The sequence below is a fragment of the Camponotus vicinus genome, unplaced genomic scaffold, assembly GCF_025532165.1.
Source record: "Camponotus vicinus isolate PSW18456_S1 unplaced genomic scaffold, iyCamVici1.0 SCAF_11, whole genome shotgun sequence".
Taxonomy (NCBI): Eukaryota; Metazoa; Arthropoda; class Insecta; order Hymenoptera; family Formicidae; genus Camponotus; species Camponotus vicinus.
Genome location: NW_028141947.1, coordinates 10,335,040 through 10,358,301, shown reverse-complemented (window position 1 = coordinate 10,358,301; position 23,262 = coordinate 10,335,040). Strand labels below are relative to the sequence as shown.

Genomic DNA, 23,262 nt, shown 5'->3' with positions numbered 1-23,262 from the left:
GGACGGCTCTGGCTTAGCAGCTTGTCGGTAACACGCAACATCTTTTAGTGGCTTTCCAGATAGACAGCAAGAAAGTGCAAGAAAGTTTATCATAAGACAACTAAAAATTTATAAATACTATTTCACACACACACATGCAACTTCAATATATATTTAATTTATATCGTATATTTATATTTTTATATAATGTATGTATGTATATATAAACTTCCGATCTATCATATAATGATTAATGAATGATTATTTTCACTTTGCAAGTCCGGGATTTGTCTTTAGACAAATTAGATTAAAGAATGATATAAATTTATTTACACTTTTTCTTACTGCTTAGAGTCACTAGTTAGATATTCGAGCATAATTCTTCTTCTCACTATGTTAAAAAGTATCGCAAACATATTCTACCGTTACATTGTCATTGTCAGCTGTAACGCTCTGCGGCGCAGCATCACGACTCTACTTAGCGCATCCGCTTCCGGAGTATCTCGTTAGAACGAATCGACGAGTATCGCGTTGGCACGCATACCCAAAATCTCGCGGGCTTTTCCGATGCCCGTCTCTTCTGTCCCTCGAGTGCGAGCGCAAAAGGAAAAAAAAAGAGACCTGAAGAGACGGCCTCGCGCGTTGCCAAAAACCGAAATGAAGCGCGCCTCGGGGGAAAAGCAATGCGCCGTCGACGACGATGGCTCTGGCAGCCATCGTCGTCGTGGTTGTTGTACTCATTTTCCAGTGTAATCGCAAAGCTAAAACAAAAACCACGTAAATAAAGGCAGTCGCAGCAAGCAGAATGAGAAGAGGAGAGGGATTGAAAGGTGATGGGATGAGAGGTCTAGATTTATTTAAGAGTGGAAGCGATAGAGAAAAGGAGAGAGATAGGAAAAAAGCAATGGGATGAATTCGAAAAATTTAAAATACGATATGAAGAGTTATATAGGATAATTGCAGAATATGTTTTTTAATTTTTGGAATATATAGGATTATATAATATAAGGAATAAGCTAAATATATTAATAAATGAATAGAAGCAGAGTGATATACAGGTACTTTAGTTTCACATGAAAACAAAATTATATAGATAGATTTTATCAACTTAATTAAGTGTCTGTAAAATTGATATTTTGTTTAAAACTAGAAAATAAAAGAAAAGACAATTTATATCGAATAAATTTCTATTAACAATTATTGTCATTAGTCATTACAAAAGATATAAGAAGTATTAATAAATTAAAAGTTTCGAATGTTAACGAAATGATGATAAATATAAATGCTAAGTTAGAAAAGAGAGACTCAAACCAAGAGTTTTAACTACATATTAACAATAGTAGTATAATATTAAAGATTGCGGTGACAATAACAATAGTAATGAAAATGGTAGTCGTAATATTTTATAGTCAATAAAGAATCATTTCGCAATAAGTAGAACATAATCTCATGAACCAATACAATAAGCACCGGATTGTGAGAGGAAGAAGGTGGGGAAAGGGGGAAGCGGAAATAAGCAGAATAGAAAGACTTCTTCCTTCTGTATCTCGACCATGTAATGAACCGCGCGGTAAGAAATGAACAAAGATGTGGAGAGGGAAGGGAAAACTAGAACCTAAAAGGGCAAAGTAAGAAGTAAGAAGAGAGAAAAGTTGTAATTGTGGAAGAGGAGGGGGTGTGGAATGGAGTTGGAGAGAAATACAAGATAAACATAATCGTGGTATCGGCTTCGCGGTGCCAGCCAGCAAGTCGGTGCCTCCTCTCGAGAAGAGAAAAGCGTCGCTGAATTAGGGGACTTAAATTTCCGGTTGGGTCTGCGCTGGTCTTAGCCGACCCTTTGCGATGCCTACCATCGGGTGAGAGAAAATCCAAGTAGTCGTAAAAGTCGCCTCTTGGCACTCGTCTCGACGCCATTTCGGACGCCATTTCGGTAATCGCGGTGTCTTAGGCGAAGTCCCTTATGATTTCGCGCACAGAGTGCTTGCGAAGGGTCTCCGCGACAGATATCTAACTCTTTCTTGATTTTATGTCCTTGAGCTTGAAAACTTCAGATCTGATACCATCGCTGGCTTTCTGAAATTTAAAGAAACGGAGAGATACTTTACGAAATTTTATGAGGAGAAGTTTAAATGACGTGATGTACAGATTAGAGTCTCGCAATTATTGGCATGTTCCAATTAAAAAATTTCTTTGTTCTTTCTGTGTTTTTATTCGAATTTAAATTATTTAAAAAAGCAACTTACTCACAGAGTTTTATTTTAAGTTTATTTCTCTCTTACTCTCTATTATAAATATGTCACTTATCAAATCAATACACTCGATGTAATATTCGATAAATAGTGACCTATTAAATTTATCATTACATAAACATCAAATGTATTTCAATACTTCAAATTTCACTTTAACATACAAAAGGAACGAAACGTGCAATTCAATTAAAATTTGACATTCGACAAATACAAAATTGCGATTATGCATTTGTTAATGAAGCAAAAAAGACTTGGTGAATTTTTAAAATGTCTTCGACAGAAATGTAACGTTTGAAAAAATTAACTCGAAGTTTCCGAACTTTTGGTATATCATTTTAACATCGTCGAAAAGTAACAATTACACGTTTTAGCAACTTCCGGTGTCATTCCTTCGTCGTTAACTACGACGACGTTAGCGATTAAAGTTGGCGGTCGCGATCATCATCCGGGAGATTAGCGAAAATGGAATTTTCGCTTGGCGCACTCCAAATTCGATGCGCCGTCCCAGTTCGGGGATGGAGAAACTTCCGGTTAATGTTGCTAACGTTAATTTTAACGTGCAGTAAAGTCGTTCCACTTTCGCTACCATCGAAAAGGACCTCAAAGAGAAAGAGATGCGAGAGAAGGGGACAAGGGGGAAAAATCGGCTGAAGGCCACCTGGAGATTTGAAGACACCTCAACAGTTGCGGCAGCGGCGTTTTAACGAGCCTTTTATGCCGTCAGCTTCATTACCTTCGTTAACGACCAGAAGTCGGTAGTTTGGTATGCAAATCGATTCGAATCGCGAGACATAAACCGAGTGTCGGGTGTCAATGGAACTTCCGCGAAAGTTGCACGTAATTTGCATGACGTCCTGTCACATTTACTATCGTGTTGCCCCTCGCAGGATAGAAAAATTATACAGAATGAGAATTTCGATTTATTGTATATTCCAATTATCGTTTTCGAATAACACACTATTAGTATTATCCTTTATCATAAAAAAACGCTTGATTTATTTTATTATGAATCATTTGACATAATTCTGTCTCAATGAGCTTTTTTAAATGTTGAATATAACAATTAAAATGCAGCTGTCTGCACGCGATAAAAAAGAAAAAACTGTAGTAAGCAAAGTTACTAATGAGCCGTACTCTGGAAACAAATGGATTAAGAACTTGCAAATGAAAGGTTCGTGCGTGGAAAAAAATGGTTCAGGTTTCGAGTAAAATATAATTTAGCATTTTAATGTTAATAACGATAAAAAATCATAATTGCCATGCGAAAACGATTATGACATAGATACAACAGTATCATATCGTGTTCGTAAACGTTATGACGTTTAAACGTTATGTACGTTTAACATTACGTGAAATAGAGCCTTGTCTCGCAACTTTTCTTTCTTCGTAATATTTCTTACTGTAATTCTTTGTAAATTTCTTAATCCGCACGCTGAATGCATACATTAACATGCAATTATTATACTATAACGCATTGATATCACATAGAAAATGGATTGTTATGCTAATATTATGCACACTTATATTTTATTTGTTATCTTTGTCTCATATAATGAAATATGATTCATGTATAATAAAAGAATTACATGTCTGTATTTCAACTATTATTCTTTGATTAAACTTTTATGATCAATTTTATAAAAATAAAATTTTACATTCTCTGTAAATTCATGTACAAATTATAGTATATGGTCCACTTTCAATTTGCGAAATAAGCGCATTTAAAATTTGCGAGATATAAAAAAGAACGAGATAAAAAGAGATGTTAATTAAAATATAAATATAAGATGATAAATATACGTTGATAGCTGTTCTCTCTTGTACGATTGTTCTATAACTTGATATATAAAATATAATAATATCATAAATTTGAAAATTAACATCATTATTGTACATCACGATCGTGCAACTTTCAACGTCGTGTGAAATAAATCTTTAATGCTCGTTTTAATTTATCCCCTTGCACAGTTTTTCTTGCAGATTCCTATTTTACGAGTGGCTCATTATTCGCGAGGACAATCGACATCAGATCTCTCTTGCAGGTTCCTTATTCTATTTGTTCTTTCTCTTTCCGTGTAACGAAATCAGCGATTCATTAGCGTGGATTTACGTTTGGGTCATCATGTCATCTCACGAATCCCATTTAATTAAACGTGGCTACTCCGATCAGTGAGTGCTTTAAATGAAATTACAAATGATTCCGACGATTATATTAAGAATCATACTAAAAAAATTCTCGAGTAAACATACATAAGAAAAGTTCTTGTAAATATATATTATTGAAAAGCATATAATATATGTATATCGCAGAATTAATATTTTCTATATCATTTTTTGAAGTTATGGATTAGAATCGATATTTATTCGAAATATTATCAGAGAAATATTTGATGTATAAAATTACGATTTTTCAAACACAGGTGGATTAAACTGTTGAAATTTTATTACATCAAATTGCTCATATAATGAGTGTTTTAAAAAAATATATGTCATAATAAACTTGTTGAAATTTTACAATGTTTCTTTTGCAAATATATAGATTAAAAAATAAAAGGAGAGAAGCACATGTTCTAAAAAAGTTCACCAAGTTCACAAATTTAAGATAGAAATAAAATTAAAGTATAATATACTGCTTTATATTGCAATATATTTTGCATTTTTTTTTAATTATTTTTCGTAAAACTAACAACACATTTTACTTTTTCTTTCTTATTTTTCTTCTGACTTCTTTATATTTTATTCAAATTTACAATTAGCATGGTACACACTTACGTTGCAAGACGCTCGCATAAAATGCATAAAATTCTTTTCGCATGAATTCCGAAATGCGAAGCGAACGGAATTATGGTGGCAAACGCGAGGATCGTAACGTCCACCGCATGTCGGACACAGAAAGCCCATTAAGAACGAACTCGTATGCTCAATGCCCAGCTTCGCAACAATGCGGCACTTTTGCTGGACAAACACACGCTCCCGCGAAACCCTTCCCTCCGTTAGGAGCCTTTCCTCTTCCTGGAAGTTTACAACGACAAAACGGTACACTCCACAAAATTCGTTGCCATTTGTCGTCATACATAGCAAAGTTTGAGGATTTCAAAGTTGACACGAGAAGTAATAATAACACAAACTCACACAACGCACCGCGAATAACAGTCGATTGACGTACGGGAAATATCGCTGTTTGAATATTACTTAATCGATTGAAATTTATGAATTCGAAAGTCGATATAAATATCTACAAAGAGATTATATTTTCACAATAAGTCTTATCTCTCGTGTATCAATTCCTGTTGGTCGTTGTGGACCGCAAATTGAATTTTCTCAACCTGAAAGTTTTTAATTGTTTCAAGGCTAGATAAACATTGAAAGTAACGGAATGAACTTCCAAGACTTCTCCATTAATTTCTATACCGAGGGACTCAACCATGCGATACGCTTAAAGCAAAGTCACAGAGCAACACCAGTTTTGCAATAATCAAGATCGTAACGTCGGTCAAGCCTTCTGGAGGGAGAAAGGGAGAGAAGGAGAGGCTTGGGCACGAAGAGGCTCATACCAGAAAGATGAAAGAAGGCGTAGAATCGCGATGGGAAAATGAAAGGAAGCGACTAGAGCAACGAGAAAACGATAGACATAGAGAAAGAGAGCGAGAGAGCAAATGAGAGAAAAATCCGAGAGCTTCGTCGACATCCGGTCTACTCGGCACGGCGGACTCATTAAGGGGTTATTTCAAAGTTTAACTGAATCGAGTCGGGAGGAAGAGATGATAAAAACTCAGAGCACCTCCCTCCTTCTCCCCCTCTCCCTTCCTCTCCTCTCTCGCTATTCCTGCGTACCACTGTCTTCTTTCAATCCTGCCCGACATCCCCGCACTCGGGCGGACTTCTTCATCTCTCCGTCGACACTCCGTTGGCAATATTAATTAACGTCATCCTGCAGCCGCAGTTCAGTTATTTGCAGTTTGTTAGCCGGAAGGATGCTAAATCGCGACGCTCTTCCTTCTTCTACTCCCTCTTCGTCCCTTCCATCGTATCTTTCTTTACTGCTTAGCAGCGCATTGCTATATCTTTCATACTGCATTATTAAAGGACGTGACATACTTTCTCTCTTTCGCGACAATCGGGAATCACGAAAATGAGAGAGAGAAATATTCTGTCAAAGGGCAATCTTGACAAATAACGATTAAAATATTAATCGTCTCCATTATTTATAATCGTTAATACTATGTGTTATCTAGGTCGAATATATTTAAAGTTTGATTTATGGCAACTAGTAACTTAATCATCAAAAAATTTAATAGTTAAATATAAGAAAATTGCAACATACACATATATATATTATGCTTTACATTAATTTTTTTTTCTTCTCTAGCATTTGATATTAAATTTTATAATAAATTTTTATTCTTATACATATAATAATAAATTTTTATTTTTATATTATTTTTATGTTTCATACATATTCGAAATATTTTTAATATTGTTGTGAGATTCTCTAAATTCTGAGACAAGTAACGGATACGAAAAGCACTCGAAATTTTGAAGACGAAGGCGGAAGACGGTTTGTCTGCCAGAGTCGCCCCTTTTTCCTCCTCAATTCAATTATAAAGTGATCAACGTCCACCCTCGCTCGGTGGCACGATTAACGATTCCAGATGGAAAACTTCAGCTTTACGTAATTCCCCTTTACACTCGGCGAAATCCGCTCGTTAGTGTGTAAAACGTACTCATACAATCTCACATATCTGCGCGCGTGAAAGCGAATACATCTATAGCTATCTCATTCCTGCTTCTACGTTTAACGATAAGTCTTCCAGAATAGCTACCACTAAGACCCGATATTCACAGATAGAAGTAGACTCTTCGTTTTTCGCGAAATGGATATCGAGCCAAAAAGAATAATAAAAATGTAAGATAAAATACTTCTATTATCCATTTAGAATAATCTTGATTATGCATCTGCAAACTTTATATTTTTTTTAATGGAAAATAAATTGTATATCTTTATCTTTGGGAGAAGCGCTTAGACATGTAACATTTTATCAGAAATAAAACTGTGTTATGAAAAATTTTATTATGTCAATGATACACTGCTTTACGCAAATATAATCACAAGGATTTTCAATACATTAATCATTTGACAGATGTTCATCCTCATTTATTAAAAAAAAAATAGCAGTAATATGTGCACTTGGACTTAAGATAAAAACGATGTAAATTTTAATATTGCGGATGTGTGAGATTGTAGCACATATTAGCATTAGGATATTAGTAGAGAGTCGTACGTTCCAATAATTCAACATGTATGCTAGGCGCGCTTTGCCTGCTTGACTTATCCACCTGATAAATACATGGAATCCTCGAGGAGGCCCGTTCCAGAGTTCCAACCTCGTGTTACCGGCTATCCGGCGGCGTGTAAACAAATTGGCAGTAATGACGTTGCAATTTGTCAGATCGCCCGTACCATACGAACGCGTGCGTATCTGGCTTTGTGTGTATGTGCGTGTGTTACATATGTGATATCTGAAGCCAAGATTGCTACCTGATGTGCCTGAGATCGTGCACTAGATACATGCTCTGTCTTATTTGCATATATGCACACTTAGAGTTTTATGCTAAAAAAACTGATGCAATCGTAATAATTGCGCAGGATTTGAAAGAAATCGTTTAATAGTTTTTAACTTTTGAAATTAACAAACTTATCAAACATGGTAATATCGATCATTGCATTTCAAGATTTGCTTTTTATCTATTTAATATATTATGCGTCCACTGGATAAGTTGAAATTCTTTATTTCGCCCTTTTTACCTGAGCACAAGAAAGAAATGTTATTTTAAACATGCAATTTTTGTGTGTGTGTTATTAATTTATGTTTGCTTCGTAATCGAGGAAAGAGACAATTTGACGAGAAAACAAGCTTAAGTTAAAAGTCGGTGGTGCGCGCGTTTACCGTGTTGCGTCGTGTAATGCAATTAAAATGACTACGCGCATATAAAAATTAGTCGGATGTTAGGCTAATAAAGAAACTTACTTAACGAGTTACGACGCGACTCGGTATTTTCTGAGCAAACCGCCAATTTAGTCATACATAGCAATTTCAAGAAAAATATGTTACATAATCATCGCAGTTTTAGCATACACACACACATGCATACACGCGCTTGTGAAATGTGTAATATATGAAATCAAAATATATGGTAAAATGTACTTTAATATTAATGCATTAACATTACGTATGCTAATATGTAATATATATTTTCATGTTAATATTTATACCTTTGTAGATATACCTGTCGGGGTAGTTAGAAATAAAATTTCACATTGAAATGACATATTATACATGTGGAAACAGTTACAGCTTTCATTTTATTTTAACACATGGGTGACAAAATATTTCAATATTCATGAAACCAAAATTACTTTTAAAGAGAGGAGGCAATCAATTACATACGTTATACCAACTTTTACCGGAGTAAAATAATTTCCCTTGTTTCTTCATTTTGTCATTCTTGAATTATTGCTTCTATATTGTTATTGACTGTTATTTATGGAGTAGAATGTTCAAAATACCTGTCAATACATCGTTTACTTCAAATCATACCGATTCTAATTTTGGAGACTCTCGCAGGAAGTCTCTCTTTAAAGTCGTTAAAATCTAAGTCTCCAGATTTAGTAAGTAAGCCCTCATCGCTCCGTGCCACGTCTCTCATGTTCTTTATTAACGTTGACGTCGCTAATGATCGATGGGATAGTAACGAGCATTTTTTATTTCTGTTTTAGGTAAGCAGACGTCCGAGTCGAACGAGCGGAAAGTGTGTTACGCTCGCATATGTTAGTCGTCACCCACGTGGTCCACAAAGTGAGTACACCCCCGCCGTCTTGTTCGATAATCAGCGCGTCACATATACAAGGCGGCCGTCTCTTACGGCGACCGTAAATTCTCAACGAAATGAGGGGAAGCCGAGCTATCTGTTCTGAAAATCGCGCTAATCGTTATCGCGATGTCTTATACACGTCCGCTATCCCTCGTTTCTCGCGTTTTCCTTGGTTTTCGTAGAATTAATTATTTGATTCCGCTTTAATTATTTTACAGTTGGATAATGATAGGGAAAGCAATTTCGCTCTCGATTTTATATAATTCAAACGAATTTAGTGACTCTGAAATAATAATTTGACGTAGTACATTTTGACAAGTACCAATATATTTTTAATAGATGAGTGAATGATTATAGAAGTATAACAAAATAAATTCCAGTCAATTATATATTTTTTCAGTACTTCGAATTTTGTGACAAGAATAAGTAAACACTTTCGCATCAAAAATTTATGATATCTATATTAACATTTGTTTTATACATCTTAAGCTCTTATAATAAAATAGACTGTTCTTTTTGTGTTGATTATATTATTGTAAAATTCACTTTAAATTAGCATAAAATTATTTACAATTATATACACATCACTTTCACTTATCTAATATTCTTAAAAGTCTCAATATAATTTTCTAATTATATGTAAATTCATTTACGAAGTTTATGTCACGAGAAATGATTACTCGTATCAACGCAAATATACGTATGGAAATAATTATCGTCAAAATTCTTGAAAAGTCAATACCGATTCCGTTCGTGAAGAAGGAGCATAATTAATTAAGAGGAGGGGTTGATCCTGACATATATTCACGAAACGATGGAGAGAGAGAGAGAGAGCTCTGCTTTGATATTGCCAGGGTCACAGGGGCGGATGAACGCGTTTGGGGCGAGGTCAGAGGGGGAAAGGAAGCGAGACTGGTCGCTTTAATTACGTAGAGCCATTGTTGCGGCTGGTTGTTTATAATTAATCGTTCGAAAGCCTGTCCCTGCCAGCGACAGATATGACGGCCAATAAAGTACGTCGCTACCAGCCGCTACCGGCCGGGCCGATGGGGAATTTCGGTTATGGCGGAATTTCGGTTTGTCGAAACGGCACACGCTGTATCGAAACGCGAGCGTGTCGCGGTCGATCGTCGCTAACGAGCGGCCGATCTCTAGCTTCCGGAAATAGCTCATCATGATTGAATGCGAATTTCGCGTAACAGACGATGCGCTATCGAATCATTACGATTGAAAGTCGTAGTCTCGATATTATCGAATAAATTTGAACCAAGTATAAATAATATATACAACAGTAACGCGGTATACGAGCAAAACTATCCCATAATGATAGTAATATCAAGCGTAGATTAATACGAAGTAAATCTCCTTGTACTATTAGTGCAATTCTGACTTAGTGAAACTAGAAACTAAACTTGTAGACTACTTATTCAAGGACTGCTAGTATAGTCTCAACTTATTACTAAACTTACGAACCATGAACTTAGAGATTATCAATGCGGAGTTCAACTTGTTAGTGAAATTAGAAGGACTACTAATCCACACAAGTACTAGAAATATAATTCCGACTTAATGAGAATTTGTCATTGGTATCAACGTTATATATGTGATTTTATATTGCAGTGTAATGCAATAAGACGGTAGAGTGCGTCTCGTACTCCTTGCCAGAGTGTTCGAATTAACTATTCCACGTGTTTGACAAGGGCGGCGAGGGAGGGAAGAAGGGAGGGGACGATCTCTGCGGAGCTCGCTTTTTACGAGGTGCTCGACCATGCCAGATTCAAATGAGGCATGCTTTAATGCCGCCTGTGCGTGCTCGGCTATATCCGTCTTGCCAAGTCGAATAGCAACCCTTCTGTTTTCGTTTCCTTTCATTGGCATTAACCGTTACCATCGCTATGTTCCTTGACCGAGTTTTCTCCGCCGCCGACCTCTTGTCCGCCCGCAAACGCGGGCGCGTTCGTTATCACAGTTTTCGGGAAGTAATTCGTAACTTGTCCAAAGTTTCCTTTTCCCCATCATACGGAATAAATCGTAAAGAAGGTTAAATCGTATCCGATGGATATGTTTAACCTGGTGGACGTAGATTGCATCAGCTGAGTAAACAAATTATTATCGAGTCAATTGTTGCGAATGATAAATCACGAGGATGATAAATCACTATAATATGTTACATTTATGTGAAAATAAAAAAGCTGTAATTACACAGTACATTTAGATGCAAAAAGTCATTTTAAGCCATTTAAAATTTTCTATTTTGTAAATTTTATTCCATGATACCTTTCATAAACGTTTTCTAATGTATAAAAAAATAAACTTGTTATATGAAATAATGATGACAGAAATTATATAATAATAACTAGAAACTTTAAAAGCTTATTATCCAGTTTCAACATCATGTTGCATTACAAGAGATATTAAATTTCATTTTAAATGTATCACACAAAACTATTTAATTAAAATTCAATTTTCTTTTACATCACCGGTCGCATTGTTTTATAAATCACATTTTGCATTTTTCAAGTGTGTCTGAAGTAGAATTTTTAAGTACCAGAAATTATTAAATGACGCATTAGAGACATTCCACGCGATTATTATCTCTAGGAGTGCCAGCGGCATTCGCAGAATTAATTCTCGTGTCAGTTTTTTTTTCTCAATTGACTCCACCATTGTTGAATCAGCGAACGTTAAATGACGCACGAGCGACGTTAAAGCGCTAAATTTCCAGTGCGGCGAGCGCCGTTTCTTCTTCTTTCGGGAAGGAGAGCCGGCTCCCCTTTGTATTCCGTCCCCGAAGAAAAGCAGCCGGTTGTGACAGCGCGGATGAAATAATGCGCGAGTATGGGCGGCGAGAGCAGGGTCGATATTCCAGAGGGGGCTCTCCAAAACTTTCCGCAGAAGTCACTCGATAAAGTGATTAGGTAACTTTCGGCGAAACGGAGGAAAGGGACGGGAGGAAAATGGAGAGGCAATCGGTCAACGGCCATTACAAGTTGTCCCGCCATCAAGACAAAATGACTTATTAGGTCGCAAAACGGTTCGGATGCTTGCGTTTCGCGGGAAGTTAAAGCATGATTCGAAATGAAGCCAAATTTTATAATCTTACTTATCGCTTAATTTTGCGAAGGATCTTGAAAAAATTAAGCGAATGAGAAACATACAACATTGATTTTTACAGTCATAATTCATGATAATAACTAAATATTTTTTTATAATTTTTTAGACAAATCTTAATTTTTTAAAATTTCATTTAATCGCGTTTAAAGCTGTTATTTAAATTATCACAACAATCATTATCATTTTAATCAGCTTTTATCTCGCATAATTAGCTATTATAAGTTCGTTTTAGATTTTATTATTAAAGGCTCGTGAATATATCCAGTGAATATTAGATTAAACTATAATGTACTCAACTATTTTAATGATACGAATATGTTGTAAAATTGTACATAATTATTCATGAGCATCTCACGCTAGCTGATCGATGCAATATCGTCCAATGTTGCAAACTATCACTATTGCAAACTCAGAGTTATCCCTTGGGTCATCATTGCACCTTGCTATGCTTTCCCACGAGCACTGCCCAATTTGTGTATATTTCGACTGTCATTTTGGGACACACGTGAGTGTACAACATTGCGTGGGCGCGAACACGACGGTGACAAGATTGCTCTTGACCCGTTGTGATGACTGCCGTTACATATCACATTGTTTTATCAACCGTACAATTTGTGATGACGAACGTCAGACTAGCATGGGATAAAACAAGGTGCCATGCTTTCATTGTTTATCATCGCACGTATTTCATAGTATATCATCTGCACACGTGCCAGTGGCGTAACTTTCAACCAGAAAGATATGACCAGTGTGATAAATATATAATATAATAAATTACGTAGTCAATAGCAATCACAATCGAATATCACCAGAAAATATAAATTTATTTTAAAAATGGAATCAACGAAATTTTTTTTACATATTTATTCGTAATATGTTTTTTGTCGTTGATCTCGTTTAATTTATTTATTGTTAATTAGCACATTATAAATCGATTTTTCATGAAGAATGTTATAAGATTAATACCGCTGTAATATTGAAATTTATACTATTGACATGTTTCCACGATACTAACAATTTGATCAGTGTGTACTTATTTAATGTGTTAATTGAACTATTGTATCTCCGTTACGCCACTATTCTCATCACGCATCACGTTTCAGCTTGACATTGTACGCGAGATGAATTCAAATGTTCGAAAGTCATCTCCGTTCGCGATACATTTAATGTGGACATGGATATTACATTTGCTTTCGCGAAAGTCTCTGCATTACTTGTCGGAACGTCATCGAGGTATCAGATTAAACGAGGTGACAAAATGATGGATATTTATGTTTATTAAACGACACGATGACGCTGCTGATGTGCTCTCTCGGAGATGAAGTACATACTCTCACGAGTCATCTCGTGTGATGCAGCGGATTTGCGATACGCGCGCGTATTTCACGTTGCATAGTACGCGCGTCGTGAAGTGATTGTTCGTCACTTGCCGCGATCAAGCACGTAGAATCGAGTACGTTTGAGCCGAGAAATTGGTAAGATACTTTTTAAATATTTTCCCACTTGTGTGCTCTTAGATTGACATGTGTTTTGAAAGAGCGAAACACGTCGTGTCATAACTTACGCTTTATTGAATGCGATCATCCTGCTCATCAATCTTGAACAAAATCCCGAATATTATTCAAAGATCCGAATTAATTAAACATTTTTAAATAATTTCAAGTGCGAACGGATAACGAATTAATCTTACCGTATTCTCTCGTTGGGGATGATAATTAAGCGGGGCCAATTATAAAATTCGTGACGTGAAAAAAGTTTCTCGAGAGCGAAATCTATCGTCGAGAAGAGGATATCCAGAGAATACGCTTGTGCATTATTTGACGCAAATCTTACGAAACGCTCGGTGCTGCTGCGGCAAACTCGCGCACGCACACGCGTCACCGTCCACGTACGTCATTCGCTCGCTCGTTCGTTCGTTCGTTTCTTCGTTCTAGCCAGCGGCAAAGCAGCCTTGTGGCCAAGGTTGCGCAACGGATGGGCGCAGCAGCACGTGGTGCGCCAGGCTGTGACGCAGAGCTTGGACGCATACATATATACATGCACACGTACACAAGCACACATACGTGTGCGCGAACGCTGCACACGCATACTCGCATACACGAAGCGTAAGTAACTAGGCGCGCTCGCGGCCCCGCCAATTGACTCAAATGCACATTTACCCTACATCCTCGCCGATTACATAATGAAACTCGGCGGAGTCGCGCAGATCCCGACCGATTTTTCTTCCTCTTAAACGCGCGCATGTCGACGCGAGCGCGGTGAAAGAACGGTGATTTTCCATCTGAATATAGATCAGGTAGTCGGAGAAAGATTATTCGCACATACAGATGAGTAATGTTGCGTGCGATTTCCTCGATAGATTTAGCGCGTTGAAATTAGTTAGAGAAAGCTTATCTCATTATTTGTAATTTTGAGCTTTGGTTCTCATATCACCGATCATTCTCATTTACTTATTTTTAGATGTAAATGCCTTAAGATATTTAAATATCTATCAATAAATATGCCCATAATTATAAAGATTCCTCTGAAAAAAAAATTTGAATACCTATGTCTGTATATTGCTTTATTTAAATAATGCAATTTTTATTTTATTAATGAATTAATATATTTTATATGTGAATTAATTTTTATTATGAATTAATTTTATTATGAATTAATTTTTATATATGAATTAATATATTTTATGAATTAATATATTTAACAGATTTTATATGTATATATTTATTTTAATAATATTTACACAAATATTTAACACAATAAAAAACTCAAACATGTATAATATAAAAATACGTTCAACAAATGATTAATTCTATCCAAAATATTTTGAATAATAGGATCAAAAAGAAAATGCAAATTTTTTTACTCTCTTGCGCTTATCGGTCACTTTACACATATATGAATAGAAGCCAATAGCAAAAGGAAGAGACGGGAAATTCTCCGTATGTAGATTTGTAGATGCCGCATGTCCTCGCGACTTTTAGTCACGACGCGGCCTTAACTTTTGTCCGCTGCTGCGGTTGAAACGCAACGTCGTGCGCTTTTTACGGCGCTGTAATTCGCGTTTCCCCAGAACAGGCAATTGCAGTGCACATGATCGCTGGTCGTGTATCGTCGATACGTAACGATTGTACGGCTTGTTGCAGAGCGCGTTCAAGAATATCGCGCGGCCGCTCGATTGTCGTACGAACGTAAGTGGGACAGTAAATGCCAATTGGGTGGCTTTATGCCGCGGCGAGCTATGCGCAAACTTTGTAAAAGTGAGTTATCGTCGCGAATCGACTTCAGCAGCATTGATCTCGCTTACGACGACGCGAACTCTTATAAGCGGTCTCGGCAGAATAAGAGGAAAGTAAAGTGCACGTATACGTTAGAGATACGGGGCTCTTGTTAACGCGATCGCCAAATTGATATTCGATAACAGACCAAAGTCGATCTCTCGAGATATATTGATTCGCGATGATTAAGCTCGATTTATCTTTAAATTGAATCATGTGACGAAATATTATGTTGCTTGAATAAATATCGCGTGCGTCATCGGACGGCGCAAACGCGACCATCGGGCAAGAGTGACTTTCTTCTCGATGTTACAAATGCGTGACACATTTTTCTTCTTCTTCTCCTCTCTCTTAAATTACTTCTGGACACTCTGCGTACGAGTGGAGATAATTAGCAGTTTGTCTCCCGCGACGGTAATGTCTTCCAGCATAAATAAATAAATTACCGCGTGGGTTTTAAACGCAGGCGTTGAACGCGACGAGCGTAATCATCGACCGCTGTACGCAATTACGATGTCATTATACGACTCACTGTTAATCGCTAATGACTTCTTGATCCCATCCCCGGAACTGTTTAATGGGGCGACATCCTGTGCGTGGCTCGGTAAGCTTCTAGTGGGGCTTGGAACCAGCTCGCCTCGATCGTTATGCGGATATTCAGGGATATGAAGAGATTTCCCTCGAAAATGAGACTCGTGGTTACGTATTGCGTGGGGCGATTAATGTAGATGATTAATAAGTGCTTTACTTCAAATGAATTCAAGCGCGCAAGAATACACGAAAATTCAATTTGCGAAATATTTGCAAATGTTCGGAGAAGGGAGGTTTTTTGTTTTACTTTTTAATTGTGTGTTGTATTATATAACAAATTAAAAGTGTCGATTATATTTAGTATATAATCGCATCTATAATTCATCTGTTTGCAGTTCAAAAATAAATATCATGCATTAAATTTTAGCTACAAATAATTAAATAGAGGAACTTTTTTCTTAGAATACTTCTGGAATATTTTATTAATAAAATTTCCTGTATGATAAAAAATTACTTTAGAGTTGATTAGCTTCTGTTTAAATATCTTATGTGTTTTTTATATTATTTTTAGATATTTATTAAATATTTTACTATTTTGAATGAATATTCTCAAAAATTTATTCTTTATTTCATTTTATTCTCTTATTTGTCTACATTTAATCTCAATGACTAATCTTTCCATAACTGTTTCAATGTAATAATCTAATGTCAGGATAAAACTCAGTTTGAATCGCGTATAATGTTTCTTCATCGAATAAAGATCTTACAATCAGATGGCAATTCACATTGCGCGAAGTGATGCGTACATTATCATTAGGTGACTCGTCGAAATTCCGTTCTTCGATCCGGATGTTATTGTGAACACGTGATTTCGTTGGTAACCGATCATCATGAAGAGGCGAGCAAAAAAAGAAGGCCTCCAGTGATGATGAGAACTCGCGATACGCTCTCGAAGACGCAAAAAAGAATGGCGTGGGAGGGGAGCGAAGCGAAACGAAACGCCGGTAAATGCGTCTGGCGGTCTCGCACCTGGGTAAGAAGTTACCTGGATCAAGGTGCCGCTAACCGCCGTGTCGAGACACCGTTTAACGTCACCGGAAATCCGGTTTTTCGCTTGAACACGATTACCGAACTGACATTGCTTTTTTTCAGTCCTTTCCTCTCTCTCTCTCTTTCTTTGAAACTCGTTATCTCTATCATAATTCTCGATTCTGAAACTTTGAATATTCTTCAAAAAAATATTCGATATGTTTTTGATCTGAAAACGATGATACATGTTTCAACTGATGCGCGCAATCATTATTTTAATTTTTGCTGTTTTCCATTTCATTTAGTTTGTCTCTTGGAACAATTTTCCGCATTGCACGAGTTCCATAAATATAAAAGACCTCCATGTTGTAATTCCTGTAATAATTACAAAACTATTTTCCTGTAAATTAATTTCGTTCCGAATCACTTCTTGTGCTTTATATTTATTTCGTACACAAAAGCTTGCCATCTGCACTCGTGAAATTTATTCGGCCGATCAAACGTGCTCTACGCTAATCCCGCCTGGTTGTTTGGACCTTCCTCGGCCACTCCCTTCCTGCAAATTCACTATACCATGACTATTCCGTCGCCGTTCTCCACTCTCTGGTGGGGAACGCACCGGCATAATTATCAACGCTAACTGCCGGTACTGTTACTCGACTCGCACATCCCTTTGTCTTCAGGGTCCTCCAACCGCTTGTATCTAAAGCACGAATACAAACCTATGCATATGTGTATGCACGCGTTCCTTCCTACAGTTGAATTGCCCCCCCTCATCTTTATCTTTCTGCCATCTCTATCTTCCTTTCTCTTTTCCTTTATTAAACAACCACTAGTTCCTTCTGGACTAGTTCGAGGTAATGCAAATGGATCAGAGCAACTTCTAATTATCATACCACCATGTATATAAATATGTTTTATATTTGCATTTGCACGTTTTCTTTATAGTATTGTCTTGATGAGTTTTCAATGATTTCTTGAAGATATTTAGGAATTCTGAATTAATAATGCAGTAATACACGAAAAGTCGTTTATTGTAATATCTCCCTGTTCTTGGATGTTCGCCATATTCGTTAATGTATTAAGCGATTCCGCATTAATAGTTCGTCGATAAATCATTAAAAGACATAAATTATTCTGCTAACAGGATGTAATTAATACCACGAGACTTCTATTTATTTCTCATTTGCCTCCATGATTATGTGTTTGTTCTTAGAAAAATTTTTACAGAACAATAATTTTTCTTTCTCTGCATTATTCCCTTCTTTATTTCTTTCCTTCTCTTGTTTTTCTATCACTATACTCGCGTATTAGGTGATTTTACATCTAGATACACGTGTGTGCGTGTGTATGTACGTGTGTATGGGCATTCGCCGCAAGAGTTACGATGTGCTCCCCGCAACAGGTCCGTCGTGGTTTCCCCCCTTGGCCACTATGCTAAAGGGAGAGAAGAGACGGCAAAACGAGGGAGGAACGATAGGGAGGGACGGAGTGATGGAGCAAAGTGGAAACGCGTTTCTCGTTCTTCGTCTTGGCTCGAAATCTCTCTGTCAACTTGGCAATAACACTGATATGTTATATGGTAGCTAGGAAGGTATCGTGGGGTACACTTGCGTCTTGCTGTGTATCCGTGTAAAGAGAACATCTATTTAAAAAGTGCAATTTTTTTGCATAAGTTTTACGTCAAATTTACGTCAAATTTAGATAAAAATATAAATTACGTATATATATAAATCATTAAATATAATCATACATATAAAAGTTATTAAATATATAATCGTCTTTTTTCTAAGAATTTGTATATTTGCTCGTCTTTTCTCTTTTATACGTGTGCGCGTTGCATGTATGCCCCCTTCTCTTTTTTTCCGTCCAGTCGGTTGTGGCTAAAGGCAGTATATAAATCAGGAAGACGACTATACCCACCAACGACGATGTATAGAACCGATGAGCGAGAACGACATGAAGGGGAAAGGGAGGAAAGGCGCTCCAGGAGAGCGAGCACGAGCGAGGGAACAGAGGGGCGCGATCGGTCCCGCTGCTGCATCCGGTGCAACGAAGCGACCTCGATGCATTGTGGGATATTCCGTGACTGGAATCTCGGACGCGCGTTACGGCCTCACGATTCTTTTTTCCCTCCGCTTTTTTCGTTTCTTGATCTCTCTTGCACTTCCCCCCCGATGCCGCTTTCCCCCTGTTTTTCTTGCTACTGTCTACGTTTGACTTGTTTGCGATACATAGATACATTGACTTTTGACACCTGTTTTTCATAGAAATCATTATTAAGATTGTAATAGAATTGATTAGAGAAAATCGATTTATATTATCGACTTGTTTACTTTGTTTTACTCGAATAAGACACTGGAAATGAACAAATATTTTTGATAAAATTCAGTGTTTTCTTTTATAAAATTATGCAATGTAATTAAATGTTATATATAATTTGTGAGAATATTAATCAATTTTATAAGAGATCTTTATATTGAGCTTCATAATTCTTGATATTTTTATTTGATTATTTCTCCAAAAATTTATTAAAGTACATGATTAAAAATTTTTGAACAATTTTCAAAGAGGATTTATGTTTATACATGCAGACACTCAACTAATTTTACTTGTTTCAATTTTTGTTATAATAGCAATCTCAATTCGAATTTTCTAATCAAAAATTATATTTTATTCAAATCTTATCAAAACATCTAATGATAAATATTCAAAGAACCACACATTTATGTACAAATACTTCAATCAACGAGCATTTATTCGAAAATTTTGAAAAAGGCTGCTTACATTGATGAAATATGTTTTACGTTTAGCTATCAAAAATAATCTCCGAGAAGCAAGGTTGATTAGTGAGTGAAAAAAATCATGGTAAAACTAGTTTCTACTCGGATTTTACCCAATCAAATTAATTGACAAAAACTATAAAAATAACTAGTATGCAAAAACTATATAAATAACTAATAACACTAAAATATATTTATATAATTTTATGTAAAAAACATTTTTGCTTCAATTAATAAATCATACTAATCCTTATAATTTAAAAAATGAAGACAATGTAATAATAAAATCCTCTTTAATTTAAATTAATATGTTAAATTTTTAAAGCAGAAACTTTGGAGATATAAATGTCACTAAATTTTATATTAATTTTTAATTTAATAAGAGAAATATGTAGCAATTCAAAATTTTTACCAATCCAGATCCGATTTGCATTTATCTTTCAACATTTTTTAACAAAAACTTAATTAATTTTCTACGTCGATTCTTAATCTATTATGATTTTTTTGGATAAAGCTTAAATTTAAAAATTTTTAAATGATGAATATTGATAAAAAAAGTTTCCTATTTATTTTAACATTTTTAATAAAAAAGACCAGTTTTGCCGTTTTTTTTCTTTCGGAAAATATCGATTTTTATAACTGGCATGTATTTTAACCAAAAAGTGTGGAATTTTGCCAATCCTGCTGAGAAGACAATGATTATGGTGCGAATAGCAAACTATAGTTTAGTCAATTTTTTTGTTTTCGTTCGTTTAAAAGTTCTTTATAGTTCCACTAGGCAATAGCTACAATTCGAGCCGGACATCATCGATAAAAAAGGGTTGCCATAAATGCCGTATAGCACAATCGTTTCGATCCCAACGACAAATCGCGAAAGAGATGGCCGATCCTATCTCCCGTCCGAATCGCTATCCACTATCCGCGCGTCCGATTGTTGTTTCGGTACAATAAACGCCATTGTCCGGTCGTCTAGTCGCGTTACGTCTCCGATAAACTCGAAACTCGACAATGATTTCGACATTTGTGGACCGCCAAAGATTAACTCCTTTTCGAATAATGAAATCGACAATTGCTGAAGAGATCAAAATAAATTTATTTTTTGGTGCACAAATTTTTAATTATTTAAAATAAAGGTATAAAGATGATTTAAATACACGAGTGCGAACGTGATATTGCGATTTTAACATTAATTTTACATTTGCGATTAAGAAGTAACATCGTTAATTTTAAAAAATTCAACGAGCAGCCAGATCTGGAGGATATACTTCCCAAGTTGAGAGATCAAACGAAACGCCGTACTAGATTTGCTATTTTATTATTCGAAATCGTAAAGAACGATACTTAAGTATACGTGCGTCCTGCAGTCACCGGTGATTCGTTGCACTCGACATCGTATCGTAAAAAGAGGGGGAATTCGCTCTTTCTATTCCCGATCGCGCGTTTGAGTCGCATATAAAGGACTTCGAAAGGTTCACGGTCGGGCGGAAACGGCGCGGAAATTTCCCTAAGCGGTAAAACATCGCTTCGGTTGATCCGCTACGCTACCGTCTCGCTCCACATATATTTACTTAACGTCTCTTCGCAAAGACCGGATAGGATATATCACGAGTGCTGCCAGCCCCAAGTATCCTAGATATTTAATCTTCCATTTTATGAATGCTTTAGTTTCGCGAATAGCAAAAAAATTCGGAAAATTTATTTTCCACAAATCGATTTTTTTCCTTCAAGCTTCAACTGATGTAACACGCTTATTATTTAGAGGCAATTAAATATATGATATATTTTTAATGTATTTTTAGAGTACAAATTCTCGAACAGGATTATATTTATTAAAAAAAAATTATTTACATATATATACTTTTGTGAAAGTACTCGATAAAATGTATAAAATATGTTATATTGATGTTAGGATAAGATTTTTATTAATGTAAAAGTATATATATTGAATTATTTTATACTGAAATATTTTTTAAACAACCTGCTGTTCGGATTATCATATCGGTAATTAAATCATAATTAAATTTCTCAGAAAAATAGTTTATTTCTAAAATCAGATTTTTTAAACTTTATTTCTTAAACATTAATATGTTTCTGTTTTAAATATTGATGAATAAATTATTTTTTAAAAATAAACTATCTCTTAAGATGATTAACTGTAAATTAAACAAAACAAATATATTTTAAATATAAGTTTTAATAAAAAACAACCGAGAAAAATATATTTGTTATAGATATGTGATTATAAAATATCTTGCGGTAGCATAGTCTTAATATAAGCTCAAAGAGAGAAAGAGAGAAAGAGATAGAGAAAAGGTGAATCACACGAATAGATTATGTATATCTGTGCGTGAATGTCTGTCTGAGCGAAGGATGTTATTTCGTGAATGGAGGGATGCGCGCGTTTCACGGTGCCTAAAACTAATCAAATCTTAATAGAGGCGCTAATGAGAGGGCATTCAGCGCGGTGAAGCGGCGAACCGAAGGGACGGCTGTTAAGAGAAGGGCTCGCCCTTTCGCTCTGAATTAGCCTTTGCGGTTTCGCGGGTCTGCATTCCAACATTCGTCTCACGTCTTCTCGTCAGGTGAGGTAACAATTATTACCATTCGCCAGTGTGCGACTTTTTCAATTTTATTTTTTTCATACCTGTTCTGTATCTTTCTCTTTCTCCTTTCCTTTTTAATCGTCTTTGACATGATGTATTTCTTCCACATTCGTTCAACCAAATAATTCGCTGACATGTAGATTCTTACTACAAATTGGATAGTTACTAGAAAAATGCTTTTTGTAATGGAACAATTTATGAGAAATTGATTTTTATGGGATCTAGAACATCTATATATGTTTGCAAATTTTACCACATAATTTGATTTATTAGTCAAAGTTGTTTAATAATAATGACAAAATTATGCATGTAATTATAAATAGTATCAGTATCCATGAAAATTGGAAGACTCTTATCTTGGACGAAATAAATAATTTACTTGATTTGCAAATATGATTCATAAAAACACAAACTATAATATACAAATTTTTTGCATTTTATTAAATATATTATTCTAGCTTCATTTTAAAAATACATTATCGATGTGTAGATGTTTTATTCTTCAGATTCTTTATACTTCAGATCTGTGTATATTTTCATTCTATTCAATTTTTTTCAATTATAAAAGCATATAAAAAATATTGATCCTAAGATTGCAAAAATATTGATCTTAAAATTTTTATATTATGGTTTTATTCATCTCGTTTTTTTACGATATAGTTAAAGACACACTTGTGAATACGAACTTGATATAAAATCTGACATACACGGTATTACTTAAATAATTATAATTTATTTTCTGCATTACTATTATACATATGTTTACAAAAAAATAAGCAATCTGAAGCAAGAGACTCTCTTCTGTGCTCATAATTATGAACACGTG

General features: G+C 35.5%; 1 protein-coding gene and 1 long non-coding RNA gene across 7 annotated transcripts in view; both read left to right on the top strand.

Annotated features, from left to right (window-relative positions):
- LOC145961472 (uncharacterized) overlaps nucleotides 1-9,421 on the top strand; it is a 52,767-nt gene extending 43,346 nt beyond the window's left edge. The window contains exon 3 of the long non-coding RNA XR_014435643.1: nucleotides 9,007-9,421. This is a non-coding gene — a long non-coding RNA (uncharacterized LOC145961472). The remainder of the gene's footprint in view (nucleotides 1-9,006) is intronic.
- The window catches only part of Rbp6 (RNA-binding protein 6), a 620,420-nt gene that overhangs the window by 124,386 nt on the left and 472,772 nt on the right, over nucleotides 1-23,262 (top strand). The window lies entirely within an intron of this gene.